The sequence below is a fragment of the Chenopodium album genome, chromosome 6 (genome assembly GCF_948465745.1).
Source record: "Chenopodium album chromosome 6, dcCheAlbu1.1, whole genome shotgun sequence".
Lineage (NCBI taxonomy): Eukaryota > Viridiplantae > Streptophyta > Magnoliopsida > Caryophyllales > Amaranthaceae > Chenopodium > Chenopodium album.
In genome coordinates, this window is record NC_137839.1 from 37,716,585 (window position 1) to 37,730,052 (window position 13,468).

The window sequence follows — 13,468 nt, forward strand, 5'->3', positions numbered from 1 at the left end:
AGACAGCAAGGTTCGGGTTCACGGTCCTGAGACACACGACGGGAGCATGAGCCCGTAGAGGAGGACGCCGACCCGTCCACTTCTCTTGGTCCGTTACCCTAGTGGGATGAGCGGACTTTGTACTTTGCCCCCGGCCACCACATTTCTAAGAGGGTGCGTCGTGGGATAACCGCTGGTAGGACACGTTGCCATGGCTCGGGCAATGATACTCTAAGCAAGTTGTATAGGATGTTCATCAGCGTTGATGGGGAGCTAAGACTTCTCTGGGAGTCTTGAGGGTTGACTGCCCTGTTCGAGGCCACGAAGGCCATGAGTTCTTTTGACGGGGGTCACCGCGTGGCTCGCGCCCTGGTGGAGTTCTTCTGGGATACCACCAACACCTTTCACTTTCCTTAGGGTGACATGATGGTCACCCCAGTCGACTTCAGTCTCATCTCGGGACTAGAGTTCAGTTCTACTGCGCTGCCGTTGACAGCAACATCAGCGTCTACTCTCCTGAGGTTGATGAGCTTCTGGGTCCGATTGCTATTCTGTCTCGTGTTGAGGTGGAGCCATCACAGTTCAACGCTAAGAGTATTCACCGGTCGACTCTGGCGGCAGCTTTAATTTCGAGGATGACGCGACCACCCGAGAGCAGCGGGTGCGCATCTTTGCGCTTATCTTGCTGTTAGGGACGTTTTCCCCTGACAAGGGTAGTAGGGTGCTGCTAGACTACCTTCCCGTAGTCCGCGATCTTCACCTGATCAGGACTTACGACTGGGCCAGCTTGGCCTACGCCGACTTTATTCGAGCGTTGCGAGACTCATGCCGACACCGGTCCTACAAAGGGAACATCGCTCTGTCCGGCTTCTAGAGAGTCGTAGAAGTATACTTTATCTCCTATAAAGTTAGCTCTAAGCTTTTTGTTAGCATTTGCTAATATTTTTTGTCTTTTGTAGGGTTGGTTCTACGAGTACTTTCCTTCATTCGCGCCGGCGAGATCGTCGCCATGCGGGTTTCCCGTGGGCGCCTGCCGGGGAGGCCGCCACATCCGGGCGTCTATCGCCCACGTTCGAGAGCAGGTCCTCTCAGTATAATTTTTTTTTTTGTATAGCTAACATCTTCGTATTGCTTTTTGGTAGATTTTTATCTTATATGCATTCTTCGCAAGAGCCTGATGTGCTGTACCGGCCATGAGGCGATTTGGTTGTCCCTGGGCTCGCCGCGCAGTACACTACTAAGCGTCGCTACTTCCTAGGGACGTATGGGGCGGCTGCGTATCTAGGAAAGAGGATTGCTATTCAGCACTCCTCGGAAGTTTTTGTCGTCCCTGCTTCTTGGCTACGTCACATGTTCAATGATGTGAGGCTGCTCGGCATGTCAGAGAGGTCGCCTTCTGGTACCCCTTAGCAATCTCATGCTATCCTAGGGCGGTGCTACGAGGAGGAGCTGCTGCCATTGTTAGCTCCGACCCCTGTTCTGACTGCGGAGGCGGCGATATGATTTTTATCTTTTACCTTTCGCTAAGCAGCCCCCAAGTGATATTTTACTCACTTTGGTTTGCTTTTTGTCAGGCTGGGCCTACTAAGTTCGTGCCCCCTCGTATGTCCATCCACTACTAGGGGACATACAGGCCTATCGAGGAGATGATTCCTCCGGCCCCCAAGGATCAGCGCTTTGTGGAGCGATCGATTCCTCGCCACCAGACTCGGGTGAGTTTTATTTACTTGCTATTTGTTCATATCTGTCTTGTATTGTGACTAATTTTATTTCTTTGACAGTTCTCGCGCGAGGTGGTTACGACGATGGCGAGGTGCATAGACGCCTTCCGCAACCAGCTCGTTCGGATCAGGAACGTGGCTACGTGTCATCGCGACGACGCTGTTCAGGAGGTAGCTTTTTCTCCTTATTTCTGCATTGTTATGTTTCTATTTTGATTGCTTCTGACTTGATTTATTCTTGCAGGGTCAGCCCATCCCTTCTCGTACCCGGACGAGACCTGAGGTCTGGAGAGAGCCGGCAAGGTCTAGCTCGAGGTGGTCGGGGTGGTCGATCTGAGGCTACCCGGACCGAGGCGGTAGAGGGCTCGAGCTCTTCATCTGACGGTGCATGTGCTGAGCCGATAGGTCAGGGAGATGCGACTTCGGCTCCGAGAGGTGGTGGGATGTACGAGGTCGGCTCGTCATCGCAGCAGCCTCCACAGCCTCAGCCTCTGTCGGTTCATCAGGGCGACCTTGGGTGGATGGGTCTTGACCTGAGTTTTCCTCCTCCTGGAGAGACTGGAGCTGGTGGGGAGCATACTCCTCGTTCTGCGTAGTTCTTTGATATGATGGGCGTCCCTCATCATCTGCGTCCTCCAGCGCCGTAGCTTGTACCTGTGTTTTGTTTATTTTGACTTGTATAGAACTTTGTCTAATTGACACATTTATTAGACATATTTGTATATACATATTATTATCTATTATGACTTCATTTATCTTGCATTTATTTTTCATTTTTATGTGCATATTTGTGTGTGCAAAGAATTGTGATAAAATTAATTTTGCGCAAAAATTTCCGTCATTTTATTATTAATGGAGGGTATCCGACTTTGTCCCCCAAAAATAAAAAATGAAAATAGAATTGAATTTGCAACAAACCTAAAATTAAATTAAGACTGAATAAATCCAAAAAAGAAAAATTGGAGGAAAATATATGAAATTAATATGTAAGGATATTTGTAGAAAGGGATAAAATCATAAAGTCATTGTAGGAGTTCGAATCATAGCCAGGAAAACACGGTTTGAATAGCTCGCTGATAAAACGCAACAGTGCCACGTGTCGCCATGCATTTTGCGCTGGCGCTGGGCGTTGCTTCTGTCGCCAGGCGACAGAGTCGTCGTTTGGCGCTGATGTACGCTGACTCCAAATCCTTTCTGGATTGAAACTGCATCGATTTTGGGTATAAATAGCCCCCTAATCTGCCGAATTTCTTCATAATTTTAGCAGATTAATCATAGTCTTAGTTTCTCAACAAATAATCATGTCTTTAGTTACTAAGAGTTTTACCAATTTCACTCGTGAATGGTGTCGGTCTTTAACTGCTAAAGAGAGAAAAGAACTTGACTTTTTTCACATGGGAGGTATTTATGGTATTAAGGGGGTAGATCTTGATATAAATTTTATTCATACCGCCTTGGAATATTGGGACACAGATACTCATTGTTTTAGACTAGGGTGTGATGAAATTAGCCCTTTACCGGAAGAATTTGGTGCCATCTTAGGCTTCCCTTAATTAGATCTTGCGATAATCCCTAGAATAAATGAATATTATTAAAAAGATTTTGAGCGCTTCTTTAATTTAAGAGACAAAGATCTAGCAAATATTGTAGATGGTAGTGTAGTTAATTTGAAAGAATTTGCATGCCATTAATTTTTTTTGATAGACCTTATTCTGAATCTTTTCATGTTTATAGAAGAAGGGCTTTTCTCTTTTGCATGCTTAACCAATATCTTCTCACTAGTGATAGAACTAATGAGGGTCAAGCAATTATTTTAACTATTTTGGAGCAAATTGAATCTTAAAGAAATCCAATGCCATTAATTGTTGGAGAGACTATGCTTAGTCTTGATGAATTAAAGAGAAATCCAAAAGCACCTTTTCAGGGCTCTCCAATTTTATTACAGGTAGAAAATTAATATTTTTAATTACAGAAATCAAAAACATATTTTTGTATAGTAATATTAATTTATTTGCATTGAATTTTTGCAGATATGGCTAATGGAGATACTAGAATTAATTAGTCGTCTTGACAATGTTGAAAAATATACTCCTAATTGCTTTGTGAGGTGAAAGAAATGCTTCTCTAAGATGGGGCGCCATGAATGGAAAAAAGTCTTTGCCTCTTGCAACTTTGCTATCAAGTGGGTCTACGTCATCCCTTGGTGGAAAATAGAGAAGATGGTTGGTGTCAACAAGCAACCTTTCTGTCGTCTCCCAAGCTTAACCAAGATGACTTTTTATTATCCCTGCAGGGTAAAAAGACGGTATGGACTACTTCAAACAATTCCTTCTGGGGATCTTTGTCGTCCCTATGAATTCCATGTTTCACAAGAAGTAGAGAAATTTGATGCATATTGGAGCACTAGACCTTTATGGGAAGTGATTACCCAAAAGGTTCCTCCTTCCTTGCCCAATGATGTAAAGAGGTAGCTTCTTAAGAAACCTTCAAAGGACATGAAGAAAAATCAGAGTAAAACCGATGTGAAGAATCGTCTAGGTGACAAGGTGATTCCTGTTAAGGAACGCTTGGGTGAAAAGATTGAATTCAAAACACCTATGATGCTTAAGAAGAAAGACTCTACAAAGATAAAGGGAAAAGAAAAGCTGACATTTCAGAGAAGAAGGTTTGGGTAGAGAAGAAACATGGAGTCCTAGATGAGGGAGAAACTATTTACTCCAAAATTGAATGTAGGTCCTCTAAAGGATGCCTACTAGCTAAAGTCATGGACGATGAAGAGGATGCAGATAAAACTTGGAAAAGAGCAAAGAAAGAGAAAAAAGATTGAAGCATTGCTTAACTTCTAATTTATTAGACTTATTTTTAAATTTTAAAGTTAATTTGTTTTATTAAGCTTTTATTTAAAGTCCATCAATAATGTAATTTTTATTTTATTTTATTAATAAAATTTCAGCTTTTTTTAATTAAATCAACTTCTTTAAATTTAATTTATTACAGCAATGAAAACTGAAAATTTTATTTTCCAGAAATTTTTTCGAGTACGGAAGTCGAAAATTTTCCGAAAAACACCGAAATATGCCCAGGTACTCCCAGAAAAGCGGCGCCACCGTTTTGCGGCTTTCACCGGCTGCTGCCGTCTAGCAACAAGCGCTGTCGCCTGGCGCTGCAATCTGTCGGCCGGCGACAGGCTTTTTTCTGCGACGCTACTGTTTCGTCGAATTTCTATCAAATTAATTTCTTTTTATTTCTGGGATGCGAGGTTTGCGAAAATTAAGGTGGCCGCACCCGTAAAGGGTTGCCTACGTATCCTTTCCTAAGGAATCAGGCCAAACGTAGCTCTCTTGAGTATTCTACTCAAGTAATTATGGGTAGTACTTTTTAAGTTGGTCAAGATTTGTCATGTTCGAGAACTCATAGCCATCCATGTCAGTTAGTTTTGTTGCACCTCCTGATAGGATTGTTTTGACAATATAGGGTCCGGACCAATTTGGCCTAAATTTGCCTCTTGGATCCAGAACATTTTTCCTTAATGCTTTCAACACCAAGTCTCCTACTACTTTGATGTTTCTTATCTTGACCTTCTTATTAAAATGTCTAGCCATACGGGTTTGATAGCATTGGGTATGATGTAGAGCTTCTAGTCGCTTTTCATCAAGAAGAATTAGCTCTTCATATCTTGCTCTAGTCCATTTGACTTCATCGAGTTTACTTTCTAGTGCAATGCGTAGAGATGGTATTTCTAGTTCTACAGGTTGTACGACATCCATTCCATAAACTAAGGAGAATGGCGTATTTCCTGTTGATGTGCGAATTGACGTGCGATAACCCCAAAGTACAAAATGGAGTTTGTCAGGCCAATCCTTGTAATTTTCTATCATTTTCTCGATGATAGTCTTTAAATTTTTATTAGCTGCATCAACTGCTCCATTTTCTTGAGGTCTATAAGGAGAAGAATGACGGTGTTTAATGCCATATTTTTGTAACAATTCTTCACACTCAGCTTGAAAGTGAGTTCCATTGTCACTTATCATTTCATGTGGGACTTTGTATCGACAAATGATATTTCTTTCGATAAAGAGTGCTACATGTTTTGCGGTGAGTTTAGCATATGATTGCACTTCAACCCACTTTGTGAAGTAATCAATTGCTACTAGGATGTATTCGTGACCTCCTGTTCCTAGAGGGGTAATTTTACCAATAATATCAATCCCCCAGGTAGAGAATGGCCATGGTGAAGTGTAGGTGTAAAGTAGAGATGGAGGAACATGTTGTAAATTGGCGTAGGTTTGGCATTTAGGGCATCTTTTTACATATTGATGACAATCCCTATTCATGGTAGTCCAATAGTATCCTTCTCGCATTATCTTTTGGACTAGCATTTTACCATTAACATGGGTTCCACAAATGCCTTCATGGACTACCCTCATAGCTCTTTGGGCATCTAATGAGTGGCATTTATGCCACTCTTTTATCCTTTTTCTCTAATGATTCTCCCCTCATTTGCACTTGTTTGGCCCTTTTTCTAAGCATTTTTACCTAGTTTTGTTTCCTCCTTTCGTTTCTCCTTTATCTTCCATTTTCTTAGTCTTCTCACCTTCTCTTTATTTTGATTTCCATGCTTTTGTTTTGTAGGTATTTTGTGCCGAAAGAAAGAGGATTTCAAGGAGCCAAGCAAACTGTTTTGCACGGGATGCTGTGCGGCTATTGCGCGGGCGCGCACCCTTGGCTGTGCGGGCGCGCAACCCTGTTAGAACCCGCGCAGCCAGGCTGAAGAAACAGAACCAAACCAGAGAGTTTGCGCGACCTATTGTGCGGCTTCTGTGCGGGTGCGCGACCTGCTGCGCGGGAGCGCAAGTTTACTGTGCGGGCGCGTTTGATTTCCCCGCACCCTCAAAGTTGCGGCCGCGCACTATGCTAAGAGGGCGCACACTTCTACTGCATGGGCGCGCATATGTCGTGTGCGGGCGCGCACCGCTGGGTTCCTGATTTCTTTGCGCCTTGTTGCCCAAGTTTCTTTCTTTTGGGGGAGCCACATATAATATAGACGAGATTCTTTGCAATAAAGGACGCTTAGTACTAATTCCATAGAATATTAGCCTAATCTAGAGAGAGAAAGTAGATTGTTATTCAACTATCCTTCATTGTATTCAACTTTGCTCAAGTTTTAATCTTCCATCAATCAAGCAAGAATCCAAGTTTTCATCTTTCATTAATCCTTTCTTTAGTAATCTCTTGTCCTTTCCTTTAGTATTATTTATTTGTTTTATTGTTGCTTATTCTTGTTAATCTTATTAGTTCATCTAGTTGTTATTGATTTCATCGATTTTAATCATGTTTTGTTTTGAGTTTCTTGAGTTTATTTCTAGTTTTGATATTATGTTTAATCTCCATTCTCTAGGCTAAACTTTTAGCTAGGGGAAGGGGGGTGGAAGATATGATTTGATATTGGATGAATGATGATGGTTGGATTGAACTTATGCCATAAATTGATGAAAGACATGATTTTTTAATAGCTTGAGATTATTGTTGCACTCTATTTGATGTTTTCTTGTTTAAATGCATAAAAGTGATTTGAACTAGATTAAGATCATCTCTATTTTAATGATTGCATGAGAATGAGTTATTAAAGTGGAGTTATTATGGATTGTGCTTCTTTATTCTCTTGATTTGACTGTAACTAATAGAATGCATGAGAATGATCCTTATTAGTGTAGACCTCTTTCATTGATTTGCCTAGACTATTGCATGAGAATGAATTGTTTAGGTAGAATCATGTGTTCTTTGGCATGTGTTTCATGATAATCACCATTATTCCCCTCTTTCTAATCATATTGGACACCCCCGTATCCCTAGAGTCATTTTCCCTTGATTTTAATCATCATTTTCTTGCTTATTTTTTAGTTTTAGTGTTCTTACTCAACAAAACCAACAAAAACAATCCCCTTTTTACTCTTGCATTAGTGATTATTGATGTTGAATTAGTGTGCTTCCCTAGTGGTTCGACCCTTTACTTGCCACTAACTAGTTTAGTGTAGGTTTAGGTATTATAAATGATTAATTTGATTAGGGTAGTAGCTTAACGACCTATCTAACCCTCGATCAAATTTTGGCGCCGTTGCCGGGGAGGCGGCTTGTTTAGCGTCTATTATTGCTTTTGTTAGAGTCATTTTAATTTCTTTTCTTTTTGTTGTTTTTGTTTTATCATCCTTATCATTGCTAATTGTTTGTTTAGCTTTGGTGAATGCTTAGGAGGTCTCAAGGAGCACCCTCACATCAAATTGACCACGAAATCAATGATAAGTGACTTTTATGTCACTTCTAGGGTGTTTATTAAGTAGTTTTCCAGCTTATTTTTCCAATAATTTAACCCTTTTTATCCTTTATTTCTTTGATTTTCTTATTCGCGTCGTTTATCTTTATTTTGAGTATTTTAGTAGTTTTTAATAGTTTTTAGTTTATTTTCGTATTTTTAGTTAATAACTCCTAGTTTCTCTCGTTTTCTTATTTTATTTTATTTTCATATTTGTTTTCTTTATTTTATTTTATTTTATTTCTTTTGATTTTATTTTTAAGTTATTTTATTTTATCTTTATCTTATTCTATTTTATCTTGTGGTAATACCCTCGTGTTGTTTTTGGTTGTAGGTGTTCCAGGTTTCAAAGTCATATTCGTGTTCGGGGTCCGAGATTTGAGGCAATTGCACAATACTCCTTGCACAAACAACCTGCTGCCCCTTTAAGCTGCCCTCTTACCCTTCACCACACCTCACCTTAACCTCCACCGCACCAAAACACCAAAATCCCCTGCTCCCTCTACGTTACTGCTCCCCTGCTCCAATTCACACTCACCATCAACAACTACCCAGCAATCCGACACCACCAGCCACCGCATCCTCACAGCACACCACCGCTGCCACCAATAACCCCAATTCAGCCCACCAATCAACCAACCAAACCAGCCCCAGCAACCCACCACAACCGCACCAGCACCTCAACTCCAATTCACTTGCTGCGCCTCCCATTTCGCCACCAATCTCAGCGCACCCAAACCACCTGAACCACAAACACCACCACAACAACCAATTCTTCTGCTCCCTCACTTCACGCAACAACAACAAACACCCAAATCACCACCAATTCACCTCATCCAACAACCAATACACCAGCCCTTCACCCACAATCAACCACCAACACCCCGCAACATCCAATTCCCCCATTTAATCCACCTGAACCATGCAACTGAACCAATTAACAACCACCAGCCCTTCACCCACAATCGACCACCAATCTCCAACCCAATTACTCAACAATTGCAGCCGCAATTCGCCCAACACCCAAACTCACAGCCAAGCCAATTCGCGGCCGTGCAGCCCTGTCAGAAAGCGCGCAAATTGGACTCCAAAACAGATTGTAGGCAGTAAGTTATGCGCGACCAATGCGCGACTTCTGTGCGGGCGCGCAATTGTGGGTAAATCACGAGATTTTCACGTGATTTTAATGAAAATCGGACGGCCACGATTCCTTCAATTAATCCAAAGGCCGAGATTTTGGTGATGCTAGATGATGATAGTGTTGATGAACGGTGAGGATGATTTTTTGCTGTTGATATGGTGAATGAAAGCAGCCAAATTCGAAAGGGAAGGAGAAGAGGTGGTCTGGTGGAAATCGTGGGTTTGGTGGAATTTTGGGGGTTTTTGGGTTTATTTTTCCTTTTTATTTTATTTTACTTTAGTTTTGTTTTTTTGTATTTAGTTTTAATTAGTCTTATTTATTTTATTTTATTTTTATTTAACTTGTATTATAAATACCCCTTCGGGGTTATTTTCTCACAACTTTTAATCAACATTTTATTTTTAGATAGATTAGATTAGTTTAGCCTTTATTTTCTCTCTCTTAGGGTTAGTTTAGGAGTAGTGTAGAGAGAGAAAGCTTGATTTCCATGGAGTTTTTGAGAGGTTGAAGAAGCAACTTTGTGGAATTTCTTCTCATCTATTCAATGAGCATTTTCTAACTTTCTCTCATCTTTATTTCTTTGTTTAATTCTTAGTTTTTGCTTTTTGTTTGTTGATTTGATTAGATTAATTAGTTTGTTTGTTTAATCTTATTTTTATTCTTATTTTACCTTGTTTTCCATGTCTTTCTTCATTATGTTAGCTTAGGTCTTGTTCTAGGGAATTAGATGAAGGTTATATTAATGAATTGAATGATTGATTGTGATTAGTATGAAATTTTTTCTTGATTATTGTGTATGGGTGATGTTTTTATGGATTAGAATCTTTCTAGCTAATCAATTCTATGCTCTTAATTGTGCTTTCAATCAATTGTGCGAGAGTGAGTTGGTTGAGAGTCCTAAATTCTTCCATACCTTTGCTAGGCTAGTTGCACGAGAGTGAATTAGTTTAGTAGGATAATTAACATGCTTAATTGTGCGAGAGTGAGTTAAATGTGTTGATATTCCCAATCGAGGGCATTTTCATCTATTTGTATGATGTTGTTTAATACATTGATGTGATTGGATTCCAATTTCCCTAGTTTTATTTGTTTGTTCTTAGTCGTGTTTAGTTTAACCTCTCTCTATCTCACGACCTTTCCTAGTAGTCTAGTTGGCACAAATTAATGCACTTAGTCCTTTTTGGTTCGACCCTTTACTTTCCACTAACTAGTTTAGTGTAAGTTTAGGTATTATAAATTTCTATTTTGGTTAGGGTTAGTAGTCCCAACGACCTACTCTTACCCTCGATCAATCAACCGAACCTTGAGACAAGTCCGTAGGCTTTATCAAGACAAGGGAAGAGGTTTTGGTGATATAGTTGATTGTGAGAGTGATACTTACTCTTCAAGTTCACCAAGCGGATCAATGGCGGGACAAGAAAATGATGTTTTGTTTCGTGAGTTCGGAAATCTGGAGGATAATGAGCTCACGGGAGGGATTTTGCTACCCGTCACGCAAACCAACTTCTCAATCCATCCACAATATACTAGAATGGTTCAATCGGAGCAATTTTCCTGAAGTGCAAGTGAGGACCCTATTGAACATTTGGACCGATTCCTTGAATTGTGCGCAATGATGCAAACCAATGAAGTGATTCAAGACTACATTCGTATGCACCTTTTCCGGCAATATCTCACCGGACAAGCAAAGAAATGGATAAATCAAGTAAAGCCTAACACTCTCACAACATGGAGGGAGGTGGTAAAGGCGTTCTTGAAGCGATTTATCTCCGAGGAGAAGACCGCCGAAATGAGAAGGAAAATCGCATCATTGAGTAAGATGCCGATGAAAGTCTTGGTGAAGCATGGGAGAGATTCAAAGAGTTGGTACAAGCGTGTCCCCACCATGAGTACAATCAAGGATTTCTCATGCGGTTTTTCTACGACGGATTGGAGCCCATGTCAAGAGCCAATTTGGATGTGGGGGCGGGTGGTCAATTAATCAAAATCCCTCAAAATCAAGTTGAAGCCACGATAGAAGAGGTAGCATACTCTTGGGGCACCTCTTGGGGGGGGGGGGTGAAGAAGAAATGCTCCAAAGAAAGGTGGTATTTACGAATTGGAGAAAGTTGATCAATTACAACATCAAATTGATCAACTAACAAAAGGGCTTTCCAAGTTGAACACGAGTGTGAATGCAATTTCAAGCGGTGAAGCAAGCTCCTCTCAAGTTAACTCTTTCTCTTGTCAAAGTTGTGGAGGAACGAACCGTGATACATCTTATTGTGGAGGTTTAAGCCCCGAGCATGTAGCGGCATACAACACAAGGCAAGAGGGATTTAGAGGAGCGGCGGTGGAGTAGCTTGGAGACAACCACCACCCGGGTTAGTACCTCAACCTCAACAATGGAACCAATAAGCTCAACCTTCCTACAACTCCAACCATCAATATCAAAATCCACCTCCATCTCAACCCCAAAACCCAAGAGGAAGCTACCCAAGGAACAACCAATACAACAATCAAACCCAAGCACCTCAAAGAAATCATCAAGAACAAGCACCTCAAGCGGAGCTAACTCAAACTCAACTCCTCCAAGCCATGCATGCGCAAATGCAATCTTTTGGGCAACAAATGCAAGATATAAGAGCTCACAACAAGATGGTTGATTCACAACTAGCTCAGTTGGCCGAGAGAACTCCTTACAATTCACCATCTACTCTACCCGGACAACCACAACCTAACCCATCTCAAAACCCAAAACCCGATACATGCAAGGCGATCACATTGAGGTCGGGAACTTCCTATGAAGGGCCAAATGAAGGGGATAGTGAGGAAAAGAAGGGAGGAGAGGAGAGTGTGAATGAAAACAAGGGAGGTGAGAAAGAAAAGGGTGATGAGATAGAAGGAGGTTTGGAGAAGAAGAAACTTGACAATGAGACGACAACTTCAATTCCTAGTGAGTGACAGGGTAAAGTCGTATCCCCTAATCAAAAGTATTTCCTAAGTCTTCTAACTAATGCAGATAGGGAAGTAGGGTCGAATCCACAGGGAAACAAGTCTTTCTACTCCTAATTAATTATTATAATCTAAATTATCAAGGTAACCAATGTTGTTGTAATTAAAGACTATACTACGAAGAATATGATCAGGGAAAATAAAGTAGGGAGAAATTAAATATTAAAATGGCCTAGGGCATAGGTTCACCAATAAATAATATTCTAGGGAAAATCATAATAAGCAATCATCAAGAAGCATCGATTAATCAGATTATAAAGGGCTTTCGCTACGTATTATAATCACATAGTTAATTTACCGGTATTAAATCTCATCTGTCGAATCTCGACTTAACCATTTATAAATTAGTCCGCCTATTGAAACTAAGCCTAAACATCAATTCTCATCTGTCAAATCTCAAATTAATATTGCTAAACTCATACAATTAAATCTGGACAAACCTAATTGCATAGCATTAAATCAATCAATAGGAAATTAACCAAGCATTGATAATCAACAATCACAAATTTACCCCTTGATATTATTTATTAGATCCCCATAAACCCTAGAAATAAAACTACTCAAGCATAATTAAATCTAAACTAATCAAATCAATAAATCAAAGCATAATGAATGAATTAAATCAAACAAATTAATAAATCAAAGCATAATGAATGAATTAAATAAAATAATTGAAATTAAAAGAGAAGAAATTGTTACCAAAAAAAATCTGGATGAATGAATATAATTAAGAACAATGTTGAGAGACAGTTTTAGAGAGAGAAAATATTCTAAGTAGAGAGAGAAAATATAAAAGAGAAGGTAATAAAAAATTACGTACAAAAATCGTACTTAAACATCCCTAAAACAAATCCTTAAACAAAACTAATCAGGTCCTTAGAAAAACACGCGCCCGATCGGGCGAAGAGCCGCCCGACCGGGCCCGCCTTTTTTACTACGCCCTTGCTGGTGTGCTGCGCCCGATCGAGCCTACGCTCACCCGATCGGGCGCGGCTTCTTCCTTGATGCTGCTATGCGCGCGCCTGCCCAATCGGACGTATGCTTGCCCGATCGGGCCCGGCTTCTTCTTTGAGGCTTGGATTTCGATTGGGCTCGATTCCTCGGCCCAATCCGGATTTCCTCATCGGGTCTTGATTAATTGATCCAATTGCCCTGGTATCACATACCTAGCCCTTAATCACCGGCTCTCACCAGTCCAGGGCTTTAAGGATGGTCGTGTCTTCCTAACGCTCGTAGTTGCTTCGTGAAAAACCCGAAAAACGCTCCAAGTGTGCAATTTCCTACAAAATCAAGCAAAAACTACAAAAACACTAGAAAACACAA

At 40.7% G+C, this 13,468-nt stretch overlaps 1 non-coding gene across 1 annotated transcript; it reads right to left on the minus strand.

The window, feature by feature from the left end:
• Positions 1–10,937: 10,937 nt before the first annotated feature.
• Positions 10,938–11,044, minus strand: LOC145637683 (small nucleolar RNA R71). Its single transcript, XR_014114423.1, has one exon. It is a non-coding gene; the product is annotated as a small nucleolar RNA R71 (small nucleolar RNA).
• Positions 11,045–13,468: the final 2,424 nt, after the last annotated feature.